This window comes from Hyaena hyaena, unplaced genomic scaffold (assembly GCF_003009895.1).
Source record: "Hyaena hyaena isolate Hyena2069 unplaced genomic scaffold, ASM300989v1 scaffold_341, whole genome shotgun sequence".
NCBI classification, from domain to species: Eukaryota; Metazoa; Chordata; class Mammalia; order Carnivora; family Hyaenidae; genus Hyaena; species Hyaena hyaena.
The window spans coordinates 1,516,504-1,527,701 of record NW_024080973.1 but is presented as its reverse complement, the minus strand read 5'-3'; positions in this window follow the sequence as shown (position 1 = coordinate 1,527,701).

Sequence of the window (11,198 nt, the reverse complement as noted above, 5' to 3'; positions counted from 1 at the left end):
CCGAATGGTTCTGAGGCAGTCAAAATTCTAGAACCACTGATCTAGACCCCTGCTTAATAAACTTGGCTGTGCAGACTCTCCTCGTAGTACTCCACCAGCTTTTCATAAGCTGAGGGGTTTTTAAAAACAACCTGGCCAGACCATAGGCACTTACATCAGAATCTCCAGGAGGTTGGGTCCAGGCATCGCTATTATTTAAGTTTCCCCAGATGGTTCTAGCGTGCTGCCGAATTGGAGAACCATTGGTCTAGACCTCCTGGGGCTTCTCGAACCTTAACACGCACTTGGATCAGCTAAGATCGTATTAGAATGCAAGTTCTGACTGAACAGGCCTGGGGTGGGGCCCAAGCCTCTGCATTGTGTACAGGCCTCCAGGGTATACTGATGGTTTTGGATTGTCACTCTCACTTGGAGAAACAAGTATCTGGGGAGCAGAGGTAAGGGCTTTCACTGAGGGTCAGTAGATCCGGTGTTAGAAGGTGGAGGAGGGACAGTCTTCTCACTGAGATGGCACTTTGAGACCAGAGAACAAAGCAGGCGACTCCATAGAGCACACACAGGGTTTTATTCAGGAGAACTTACTGATAGGAGGGATTGGGCCGGCGACAGCCCAGAGCTACACAGCTATTCTCCACGGAGACTGGACCACAGATTTTATAGAGTGAAGGACATGCAGAAGGACATCTCATGGTAGTGAGATCAAAGGGTTCATGTGCACCTAATTGACAGCTAACCTTTACTTAGATCTTGTGGCATCATCTCTGTTAGGAACAAGAGAGACTGTTATTTTCAACCAATTTATGGAGGGCCAAAGGAAGAGTCCCCCCATCCTGGCCTTGGCGGGTATTTCTAATGTGTGCATATTCATCTCCAAAGGGCCCCGAACAAGTAGCCCCAAGAGAGGACATGACCAAGATGGAGGGCCAAAGACGGAATTGGTATCTCAGCAGAGCTGCAAGGGGTGCAGTCAGTGAAGTGTCTGATTCTTGAGTTGGGCTCAGGTCATGATCTCATGGTTTGTGAGATCGAGCCCAACATCTGGCTCTGTGCTGGCAGCTGGGAGCCTGCTTGGGATTCTCTCTCTACCCCTCACTCTCTGCTCCTCACCCTCTCATGCTCATGAGTGTGTGCGCTCTCTCTCTCTGAAAATAAATAAATAAACTTAATAAAAAGATGGAGTTGGTATTGTCAACACTCTTATACCTGGCTTCCCAATCATGGTTTGCCTTTATCTGGTCGCCATCTTGCTTGGACTGCCACCTCGTTTCTCTGGGCTGATGTTCATCCTCCTTACCTACCTCATAGGGATGTTGAGAACACCGACTGAGTCACACCGTTGTTTCCCAAAGTGTGTGCGTGTACCCCATGAGTTTAGAGAGAGTGTGGATAAACCCTCAACATTTTAACCTGTTATTACAAGCACTTAGAGTAAGTGATCCTGGCCTTCACTAGCAACAAAACTACCGTTTCGAAGACATGTCTCTACACTTAGAAATTTAGGCTATTTAATAAGTAAATACTAGTAGAGGTCATGGACAGAGACAAATTACTGAAGGTAGGATGGGAATGACTCAAGATTGGGAAATGCTGAAAAAGCAGATACAGAAAGAGCTGAGAGAGAGAGCGCGCGCCCTTGATACTGATGGCTGAAATGAGACACGTGTTAGATCATTTATGGAGTGTGGCATTCCACAACACTCATGCTGCCCTCAGGGGTGATGGGCTCATTATTCAAAAAAAATATTTATTGAGTGCTTGCTCCACACTGGATAGTCTTGCGGTCACTGGGGAGAGAGACAGAAACTAATCACTCATGTCCACATGGAAATTTTAGGAGGATAAGAGGTCATGAAATAAACATATATACTTTCAAATTTAAGATTTCATTATAAAATATGAAAAAAAAAGTCATGCTCACTAACAGCGAGGAAAGCTGTCCCAACACAATACATCGTTCATGCACAAATCAAAATCAGGGAGAGTCCAAAGTCTCAATTCTGGCAGCTTCGAATGGGCTGGCCACGTTTACCAGACATAGGGATAGGAGCCAGGCTCCCATCCCAGGGCCAGTTTCTTGAACTGACTAAATGGTCTTTGTGTTGTTAAGTTATAAGGATGCCTTATGACCCATCCCCCTACCCCCCATGAGGACAGATGCTCAATGAATCTGAAACAGAAGATCATTGACTCTGGCTCAAAATAAGAATTTCTAAGATTCCTGAATGAAGAGGCAGGAATGAAGCATAATTCAGCCACACGTTATGGCCCTCAGCCTCTGCCCCTGAACGTGAGTGGGAATTGTCAAGCAGCCATTTTCTGTTTTATTTATTTAAGACTTTGGGAACAAATGACTTCACTCGGTCTGGACTTCAACATCCTCACCCAGGAAATTACAGGACTGGGCAGTTGCCAGATGCTCTTTAGATGTGACATTTTGGTATCTATGATTTCAAATTTGAGGGGGGTTGTCTAATAGAGAATATAAGGGATGAAGGGAAGAACTTATTAAAAGTGTTGTTAGACACTGAATGGTAAGAATAGCATTTTCTAATAATATATTTGGGCAAGGTTTAGGATCTTGCCTGACTATACCACCTGGTGGAATGGGTGTGTAAAAAATAAAAATGAGACTGGGGCACCTGGGTGGCTCAGTCAGTTAAGCATCTGACTTCGGTTCAGGTCACAATCTCATAGTTTGTGAGTTCAAGCCCCGTGTCGAGCTCTGTGCTAACAGCTCAGAGTCTGGAGCCTGCTTCAGATTCTGTGTCTCCCTCTCTCTCTTTCCACCCCTTCCCCGCTCACACTCTGTCTCTCTCTTTCTCGCAAAACAAATAAACATATGAAAAATTTTTTTAATTAAAAGAAATACTTGAAATTTTTAAATTAATTTTTCTACTTAATTTTTTTTAATTAAAGGAACTTACTCATAATGCCGATTCTTCTCTTCGATTTGAGCGCGATAAAGCTGCTGAAAATGTGCCCTGAATGGGATCTCTCTGGCCGCAGTGAAGGTAGAGTCAGTGTCTGATGAATTTAAGTAATGTAGCTAATTAAAAGAGTGACTTCTTTCACCCACACACATATAGAAATGGACAAAGAAAAACTCTCCATTTTTAATTGTAGGGTTTGGGGAATTGAAATGCAGCCATAATTGCGCGCACCTCTCTACTCTGGTTTTGCTCTAGTACAGAGCCATGCAGAGGGCTTTTCCAGCCTGGCCTCCCTCACCAAGCCTCCCTCGCCTGGAGCCTGCCATCGAGAGGCAGACGTCTAAGATTTCTCTTACTTTAACCAAGAAGGAGCCAAAGGGAGGATGGAAGTGTGATGGCTTTGTTGCTCCGTGTGGAAAAGAAGCAGACTGGGTGAATTTGTGTATGATCCCCGAGGGGAGGTGTACTTCTCTCTGACCTGGAAATCCTGAAGGCGAGTCAGTTACAAGTTGGAAGAGGCAGTTCCTCGGGTCTGGATTTGTTTGCGTTTTGGGGCGAGCCTTGATTAGAAAGGAAGGAACACTTTATTTATATACACCAGATGGAATGCAGGGTTCCCTGGTCTGCCTTTCCAGGCACCACGAGCCTCTTGATGAAAATCAGTTGTCTCCATTAGGAGTCGTTCCTTGTTGAGCAAAACTTGATCTTAACATTTCCTCCCCAGGATTTGCTGGCATCTGTGTGTTCTCTTCAAGCGACGACAAACTAATTGCACTGGCTTCCTGTCACTCGCACAGTCTTCCTGCAGAGATGCGGTGGGGGGGTGTGTACGGGAGGGGGGCGGGGCGGGGAGGTCAGTCTTTCTGATGAGCCAGGCTCTCAGCTTGCTTTTTCTTTTTTTGCTGACAGGGACTGGCTCCGTTGCATTTAACAGCTCTTTACTGTGAGTGGTGCTGTTGGACCATTTTCCGCGTGTGCACTTGCAATCAGTACCTTCCGAGGCTGATTTGGTTTCAAAGGGCTGTTCCTTTTGACTAAAACTTACTTCAAGTAATACTCTCTTCCTGCTGAGACTACGTGGAGGCAGCTCTGACTCTCGTTGGCAATCCTGAGGTTGCTCATAGATGTGATCAACAATTAAATAAGGCAGCGTGGGTGATGTATGTAGTGGTGCCTTCTCACATGCCTGATGTTTAAACCTGAGGCAGGGAGCTGAGTTTTGGCCCAGCGGCGACGTAAATAGGTAGTGTAGGGGAAGTGGGGGAGAGGACTACAAATTGGACAAAGTGAGTTATCCTTTATATATAAAAGAAGCAAAAAAGAAAAAAAGCAGCGGGGAGGGAGACCAGGAAGGTGCAGGACAAGGAGAAAAGAAGACTTGCCTTGTTGATTAGCTGGAAAGATCATTATGGGATGATTGTGTAAAAGCCATACTTTAAAAATGGGTATGTATGCATGTATTTTAGCATAGCTGCATGTATGTATGTGTTACTTAATTTTTTTTTTATGTTTTATTTATTTTTGAGAGCAAGAGAGAGCACGAGTTGGGGAGGGGCAGAGACGGGGAGACACAGAATCCGGAACAGGCTCAGAGCTGTCAGCACAGAGCTGGACGCGGGGCTCGAACTCACAGACCGTGAGATCATGCCCTGAGCCGAGGTTGGACGCTTAACCGACTGAGCCACCCAGGCGCCCCTTTTTTATGTTCACTTTTTATTAATGTTTATTTATTTATTTAAAATTTTAAAAAGTTTATTATTTATTTTTGGGAGAGAGACAGAGAAAAGTGGGAGAGGGGCAGAGAGAAAGAGACACACACAGAATCGGAAGCAGGCTCCAGGCCCTGGGCTGTCAGCATAGAGCCTAATGTGGGGCTCGAACTCACGAACCATGAGATCATGTCCTGAGCCAAAGGTGGACACTTAACAGACTGAGCCACCCTGGCCCCCCAGGTTTATTTATTTTGAGAGAGAAAGAGAGAGAGAGGGTACACACTCGTGAGCAGGGGAGGGGCAGAGAGAGAGAGAGAAAGGGAGAAAAAGAGGGAGAGAGAGAATCCCAAGCAGGCTCTATGTAGAGCCTGACTCTCGGGCCTCAGACTCACAAACCGTGAGATCATGACCTGAGCCAAAACCAAGAGTCGGACGCTTACCCAGCTGAGCCACGCAGGCGCCCCCTGTGTGTATTACTTTCATAATTAGCAAATAGATTACTTCCTTTTCCCCCAGGGGCTCCTTCCCTAAGTTACTGACCCCTGGCAGGTCCATTTACCTTCTCCCTCTTTCCGGAACGCAGCAGGACAGACAGCTGAGGTTCATGACCCTGGCCCGGGAGGGCTATGCCATGTAAACATCGGATCTCTAAGTAGCTCGCTCTCAGAGAAAGTGTGTCACATTTTTAAACTTTGTACTCTGTAGCGCTTCTTTCATAAGAATATAAAATAATAACAAGACATTGGACTTGTTATTATCATTTCCTTTTCCTGCAGGAGTGAGCCTAGTGGTGGATGTAGTTGATAAACTTGTTTTTCCTCCGGTGCCATGAGTCAAGGTTGTGTGGTCCGAGTGAGGGGATGGATGGCCAGTGTGGCCCTGCATCTCCCACATAACGTGTTTGGATCTTCATTTTTATTTTCACAGAAGGAAAGCGCAAGAGCTTTGGTCTGGGGCAATCTAGCAGGGGCGGGCCGGTCTGCTCCTTTTCCTTCTGTCACATGTTTGGTGAAATGAATTAGACTTGTAAATCAGGAGATTGGACGAGAGGAGCTAGATCTTTCGCACAAAAGCAGTGGAGGCTTTCCAGCTGGTTGGGGGTAGGATATGGAAATGTCTCCCTAAATCAGGGCCTGCTGGAATGTCGCTCTCCTGGCTGGGGGGCTGCGCACAGAATGGAGCGAGCACCGAGCTCAGGAGATGCCTTGCTTGTGGGAAGCCCTGGGGATTCAGATGGTTTTCATTAAGAACTGGTTGTGGGCTTTTTCAAGTTAAACTGAAGCGGCAGGTTTTTTTTTTTTTTTTTTTTTTTAGTAGGAAAAGCCTCGCTCCCCCTGCCCCCGCACCCCCCCACCCCCATCTGTGTCTTCTGTTTCTGGATACTCTTCATCAGGGAGGCAGGTTTTAGCAGAAAGGGTCGTTAATGGTGGACTTTGAGCAGAGGAAACCCTACAGGAGTATAGAGATAGTTCTACACTTTTTATTTAGAAGCTGTTGGTTTTAGAATAAGCAGCCACGACAAAGGCATCCACTCTGGATGGAAATGTTGTCTTCCTTCCCAATTAGAGAAAACTCCATGCTAAGACTCACACAGGAATATGTATATATATGTATATATATATATATATTTTTTTTTTTTCTAACCGATGGCTGCTTTTCCTCGTTGTACAAACAATACCCAAATCATCAGGCAAATATTTATCTCAGAAACAAATATTTTAGACCATCTTGAGCCGATCACCAGTGCTTTCCACCGTGAGGCCCGTCTTCTGGTTTCCCTCTGCTTGTAATTTCTGTTGGTTTCGTGGATTGGCTCCGAATGAAGCTCTTAACAGTCTTTTTAGACAGAAAACACAATTTGGCTCCATGTTTCTGAGTTCACATATGGCTCTTCTTGCCTGTGGACACATCCAGGGGTTTTCTTGATGTTGCTGTGTTAAAAGCTTTGCTGTTTCTGGGGCTTGAGGCATGGGGTGGGGGCGGGGCGTGAGGCAGGACCGCCCAGGACTCAGGATGCAGCCTGGCAGGTGTTAACGAGGGTGATCCTGGTTAAGGTGAAACCTCCAGATCCCCATGTGGGAGCATTAACTGCCCGTGGTCGGCCTGGCCATGCCTACTCAGGGTAAGAGCAGACCATGCTGAGATCCTAAGTAAAAATCCAAATTGGGAGGCGCCTGGGTGGCTCAGTCGGTTAAGTGTCTGACTACGGCTCAGGTCATGATCTCACGGTTGGTGGGTTCGAGCCCCGTGCTGGGCTCTGTGCTGATATCTCAGAGCCTGGAGCCTGCTTCAGATTCTGTATCTCCCTCTCTCTCTGACCCTCCCCTGATCACACTGTCTCTATCTCTCTCTCTAAAAATAAAAAAAAAATCCAAATTGGTGGAATTTCCTATGACAAGGGGTGATAGTTTTAGGCAACTTAGCTTTCCAAGGGGAGCCCGAGATATGAATTCCTGCTTCTTCAGATTGTCAAATATGCCTTCAATTTAGTAGATTAATTCCTCTTCCATTTTTTCCAGTATTTGGGACAGTATACATAGGGGTTACAGTTGAATCCGAGTTGTGTGCTTTACTAGCTGTGTGACCTTGAGCAAGTCATGGAATCCCTCCAAACCTGTTTCATCCTGTGAAATAGGAGTCATAATGATACCTTTTCAATGAGTTTTTCAAAGAGTTGCTGGGAGCTTCAAACAGGGCAACACACACACAATGTCTTTGTTCTTATACACACATGTATTTTTAGGGCTATTAATAAAATCTGGAAACAGTTGCCTCTAGGGAGTGAAGCAGGGGCAGAGATGGAAAACCTTTGATTGTATACCTTTCTTGACTTTTGGAATTTTGAACCATATGAGTGTGTAATGTACTTAAAATATTAAAATTAAAACCTCCCTAAATCATCAACTTACCAGGAAGTTGATGAAAACAAAGAAATGTTACCTCGCTGGTGGCTTTCTTACTCGGCGTAAGCCGCTGCTGAGCACTTCATATAATCCTCACTGAGGACTGTGTGAGGAAGGTGCCCTAGAGGGATTCATGTTTGGGACATCAAACTAAGGTGGTGTGGCACTATCTTCTGTATATGGAGGAATTTTATTTTATTTTATTTTATTTTATTTATTTTTTAATATTTTTATTTATTCTAGGAGAGAGAGAGAGAGAGACACAGCGTGAGCAGGGGAGGGTCAGAGAGAGAGGGAGATACAGACTCTGAAACAGGCTCCAGGCTCCCAGCTGGCAGTCAGCACAGAGCCCGACGCGGGGCTCGAACCCACGAACCGCGAGATCATGACCTAAGTGGAAGTCGGACGCTTAACCGACTAAGCCACCCAGGCGCCCCTTATTTATTTTATTTTACAAATAGTTTATTGTCAAGTTGGTTTCCATATAACACCCAGTGCTCATCCCCACAAGTGCCCTCCTCCATGTCCATCTCCCTGTATATGGAGGAATTTTAAAAGTGTTTCTGTTACACAATATTTCAAACATGGGAAAATGAAAGTATTCTTCTATAATTATTTAAAATGTTCTTGGGGGGGCACCTGGGTGACTCAGTCTGTTAAGTGTCCGACTTTGGCTCAGGTCATGATCTCGCGGTTCATGAGATTGAGCCCCGCGTTGGGCTCTGTGCTGACAGTTCAGAGCCTGGAGCTGCTTCGGATTCAGTGTCTCCCTCTCTCTCTGCCCCTCCCCCAATCACACTCTCTGTCTCTCTCAAACATAAATAAACACTAAAAATTTTTTTCAAAAAAAATGTTCATTTTTAAATTTTATTTAAAAAAATTTTTAGTGTTTATTTATGTTTGAGAGGGAGAGAGGGCGAGCGAGCAAGAGCGCAAGCAGGGGAGGGGCAGAGAGACACAGAGGGAGACACAGAATCCGAAGCAGCTCCAGGCTCTGAGCTGTCAGCACAGAGCCTGACACAGGGCTCAAACCCACTAGTTGTGAGATCGTGACCTGAGCCAAAGTCGGAGGCTTGACTGACTGAGCCACCCAGGCGCCCCCAGAAAACAATGTTCTTGAGGGGTGGCCATGGAACTGCACATCCACACTGGGCTTCTTGTGAGAGAGAAGGGACTGCTATTGAGGACCAGGCTGGGGTAAACAAGTGTCAACTCAACAGCCTCAGGCAAACTGGGTCTGACTGCCCTGTGGAAACCAAGCTTTTCCAGAACTACTGAAGTCCCCACCTGTGCCTCTTCCTGGCCCATGTTTCCCTGCCCCCTAGGACAACCATGATCTTGATGGAGAGACACACTCGGTTCAGGCTCTGTGCACGTATACACAGGCGCATGACATAAACTGTACAGACTCTTCCTTTGTGTGTTTCGAAATACTCCATAAATGGGTTCCTGTGTTGTCTCTTTCTTTTTTAAGTCAGTAAGGCAGTTTCCCTCCTGTTTCTGGAAAATGAAAGGAACTGGACCGGAGCATAAGAATGTGTTAGCTAAGGGTCTTTTTTTTTTTTTTTTTAAATGTTTTTATTTCTAGGAGAGAGAGAGAGACAGCGTGAGCAGGGGAGGGTCAGAGAGAGAGGGAGTCACAGACTGAAACAGGCTCCAGGCTCCGAGCTGGCAGTCAGAACAGAGCCCGACGTGGGGCTCGAACCCACGAACCGCGAGATCATGACCCAAGCGAAAGTCGGACGCTTAACCGACTAAGCCACCCAGGCGCCCCAANTGGGGCTCGAACCCACGAACCGCGAGATCATGACCCAAGCGAAAGTCGGACGCTTAACCGACTAAGCCACCCAGGCGCCCCAAGGGTCTTTTGATTCAAAGCGACAGACACTAACTGTGGCTTGCTTAAACCATGGGAGGATTTAATCGAGGATATTGATGTATCTTAAGCATCTATCTGGTGACTGGAAAAGGGGAGCTTTAGGGCAGCTCCTGGGATGTGAGCGACAGGTAGCTGTGAGTTTAATCCATCTCTTACACGTTATCAACATGGCCAAACCACAGTGGCCCCCAGTCTCTCTCTTTGTCTGGATTCCAATATTCACATTCCAGAGACAGAGAACCCAGCTGGGCCAGACATCCTTCCCTGGGCTGGGAGTGCAGAATTCTGTAGTAAGTTCATAACCATGGAGAGCCCGTCCCACAGCACTGGGGCTGCTCCCAGAGGAGGGGAAATCTTGAGCTGAGCCCCTCAAGAGGTGACAGCCATCAGCAAGCAGGGGAAGTGCGGAGATGAGCAGCAGAGCTCTGTGTTCCTTTGTGATTTCTTCTGAAAAGGAGCAAAGGAAAGCGTTTCCATATGGGAATTCCTATCTGGCATTTCCTGGGAATTTCTCTGGATTCCTGAATTCTGGATGCTGAGAAGACTCAGCTGAGAAGTCAGGAAAATTGGAAGAAGAGTTATAATTCTGTGAGAATTAAAGGTCCGGAGTCCATAGAAAGACCTTACTGGCTTGAAGAAATCCACAGACTTCAAGTTGAAAGCGAGAGCAGGACACATTGATACATGGAGTTGAAGGTATAGGTCGATGTTTCTGGGACCCAGGAAAGGAGCCATAGAAGAGAAGCATCAGTGGGACGTTCTTGTATTTGTTGCTGTAAGTCGGTGTTCAGGGTCCTGCTGATAGTGAGTCAGTCTTGCTAAGAAACATTAATAAAATTATAGGCACAATACTTTTTTAAGCTTATTTATTTATTTTGAGAGAGAGGGAGAGAAAGAAGGAGAGAGAGAATCCCAAGCAGGCTTCACGCCGTCAGCGCAGAGCCCAGCAAGGGCTCTCGAACTGTCAGTCTCATGAACTGTCAGATCATGACCTGAGCAGAAACCAAGAGTTAGATGCTTAACCAACGGAGCCGCCCAGGTGTCCCAAGTCACAATACTTTTTACATGCATGGTATTCTAAGAAATGCCAGCGTTTGGAAGCAAGATATATCCTCAAATCGACCATTCTGACATTTGCTTCTCTGTCGTGCCCTTAACCTTGCCAGGAGATCTGAATATTACATTATTTGAATTCTTTTGGAGAGAACACTTGATGCTTTGTGGGGCAAAAAATTTCACTTAAAGAAAGATAACATTTCACTATTTTGGTATGACCTTCCAAGTTTTAAGTGATTTTTATTTAGCATTTATTTTGTGTGTGCGTTTTAAAAAAAATGTTTATTTAGTTTTGAGAAAGAGAGACAGACAGATAGAATGTGAGCAGGGGAGGGGCAGAGAATGAGAGGGAGACACAGAATCTGAAGCAGGCTCCAGGCTCTGAGCTGTTAGCACAGAGCCTGATGTGGGGCTTGAACTCACAAACTATGAGATCATGACCTGAGCCTAAGTTGGACGCTTAACCAACTGAGCCGTCCAGGAGCCCCAACACTTATTTTGTATTAATGTTAATTTCTTTAATGTTTTCTATCATCCTCTACCCGTATTAGGTAGAGATCATTTTTATGTTATTGGGTTTTATAATCTTGCCACAATATATTGGTTCATAGTAATAATAAGCCACATACGTGTTATTATATATATATTTTAAAAGAAGACATAGGAGCCTTTCATATAATCCTATAATATTATAGAGATATCCTGTTATGGATTATCA